Below are 3,039 nucleotides of genomic sequence, written 5' to 3' on the forward strand. Positions count from 1 at the left end.
GACTGAGTCTGTCATCATTTGTGTGAAAAATGAGTACGGCAAAGTCTCGGAAATGTACATATATATTCATGTACTTATATATTTTATGTATATATATATATATATACTTATATATATATGTTTACTTGTACATACATTGGAGCGAAGAAGAATCACAGCGCTTTACATTTACGTAATTAATAAACAACCGAGAACTGGAACTGAATATTACACAACCGACAATGGACAATGGACGTCGCATCATTACAAATCACATGACGAGCAGCAAAAGCAAGGCATTAAATTCGAAAAATGGCAAATGCAGCTGAATTTCATTAATGGCAATCTATCAACTCACTAACGGTCTCGTATTAAGACTTCAAAAGTGATGTGAGCTTTGTTGTCGTCGTTGTTGTTGCGGTGCCCGCTGATGGTGGCAACGGACCGGCGCATGTATTTATGTACACATAAGTATATGTGTGTATGTAGCTTTAGTGCCCGCTAAGCCAACACAGCGCTATCAGTGTCGTCTACTCGAGAGGAGGCACGTACGAACTGATAACCGAATTGAGCAACGACTGTGAAGACGACAGCGTCAGCAATTGCGCTGCTCGTTTCTCGTCTCATTGGTAGCGTATTGGCGCATTAGCGGCGTCAATGGTCAATAAAAACTACAAAAATGACACTTTGAAAGCGCATTCATGACACCAATGGTATATATAGGTACATGAATACATATATACAAACACACTCACACATACATTTTATGTTTTTCAGAAATAATGAATTTCCTGCTCCTCATTTTGTAAATAAATAATAGAGAAAGCACAAATGGGGCGTCGCTCAAAGTCAATCAGCGCACGGACCTACACACACACACATGCATACACTTACACCCGTTGCACTTGCATTCCTACACATGCATAAATTCCGCGCAAGGGCCGGGGACGCTTGGACATTGGCAAGACAAACATGACTGCGCGATAGGAGCGAGTCGACGGAGATGCACAATAACTCCACACATTAGAATTGTTTGGGGACTTTGGCGGCGGATCCATAAAAGCGTCATAAATTTGAAATGGATTTGCACACGTTTCGGTGTTGTCAGCGCACATGGAGTTACATACACATGTATGTACATATATGTTTGTATGTTTGTTTGTAAGTATATTGCTATCGCCATTTCAATGTGGTATTATATTAAAGAATTGCACCAATTTTACAAGTTTCTCATCTAACGGTAAAAACAAGTCATGCCGACCATAAAAAATATTACAATAATTCTGCAGGTATAACTATGCTTGCATATGTACACATTACACCCTACGTACTATATACATATGGATGTACATGTAGTTAGTTTTTAAGATAATTAGAATATATTACCATATATATAGCTATAATTGCTGGATTCGGCGATATCGGACCACTATAGCATATAGCTGCCATCCAAACTGAACAATCGTTATCAAGTACTTGTATGGAAAACTCTTTCATTTGACGAGGTATGTTCACGAAATTTGGCATGGCTTTTTATTTAAGGCAATAATCCAATTTCCGAAGAAATTGTTTAGATCGGATGACTTTAGCATATAGCTGCCATACAAATTGAATGATCGGAATCAAGTTCTTGTAAAGAGCCTTTGTATTTGTGAAGGATATTATAGCTTATATAGTTATTTTTATGCCATTTCTGATTTGATCAAAATGTCAGCCAATTGGCCACCACGGCTTCGTTTGTATATTTCCACCCGTTTACACCAATTTTCGATGACACGCTGCAGCATTTCGGCTACTTGTATAGTGAGCTGAATATTGTCTTCGAGCTCCTCGCGCGTTGCCGGTCGATTGGCGTAAAATTTTGATGTAACACATCCCCAGAGAAAATAATATAAAGGCGTTAAATCGCATGATCTTGATCGTGTCTTTGTTTAGAAGTGTGAAATTGAGATCGTTCGCGCTAATTTAATCAAATCCGGGAAAAAATGTCGATGATAACGGCATTTCCTACCTCATTTCAAAAGACATTGATCAATTTTTGCGGATGCAATTGCGTTTCCTAAAGCACTAGGAATTGACTCACCCTAATAGTGACAATTTTATGTATTGACGAAGCCTAATGACGACCGTGTTTTGCACAAAGAGCTCTTACAATAGCCACCGGAAAACGTGAATTTACGTAATAATCTGGGACAATTTCCAAGCGTTCTACCAAAGCTGTCTAAATCACGTCATCCCTTTTGGTAGACGCCTTAGCTGCTGTAAGAAATGGACTTATGAAGAATATTATAGCTTCAAAGTTAATGTTTTTTCTTATTTTATATGTAAACCAAAACCGTCAGCGTACGCCTCGAAGTACTCTTCCCCTGTACTATTATGAACTATTTTTTGGAGAGTTCTCGGTATCGCATTCGTTTTCATGTATTCTCTATTAAGTTTCAAATATCTAACTTTTAGCCCTTCCTATTTTCTTCTTCCCGTTCAAGATGTTCTTCCTATTCAATCTTGAATAAATGTCACTCATTTTCAGATGGGCGCTCTAGTTATACACTTGATTGGCCTGGATTCTTTTTCGAAGCTTCTCAACAATGATAAGAGTCTTAAGGGTCTTTATGCATTTTGTAGCGACTGGTGTTTATTCTGAAATATTTTGCAATCAAAGAACGCACATTCTACAATTTGCACTAATTTAGGCTCGTAGGCGTCGCTCTTGTCTCTGAATTCTACTACTAGGCAAGATCTTCCATTATTTTGGGCTAAATAAAAAATTACCATAATTTTGGAACTTATGCTAACACTTAAATGTGTTCAATTTAGACAAACATATTCTTTGTGATTCCTAAAATAAAGTCAGACATCGCGGAAGTCATATCTGGCTGGTATTCGGTGATTAACAGCAGATTTGCTGCGTACTGAAATTACTTGTATATTAAAGACTATAATTATTCAAAATTTGTTTAAAAACCATTAGCTTTACTTCGGTCGTGTTTACAGCGGAAAAAAAAATTCATTAACATATGTCAAGCCTATCTACGAGAAGAATTATGTTGGATTTCGAAA

This window comes from Bactrocera oleae, chromosome 5 (assembly GCF_042242935.1).
Source record: "Bactrocera oleae isolate idBacOlea1 chromosome 5, idBacOlea1, whole genome shotgun sequence".
NCBI classification, from domain to species: Eukaryota; Metazoa; Arthropoda; class Insecta; order Diptera; family Tephritidae; genus Bactrocera; species Bactrocera oleae.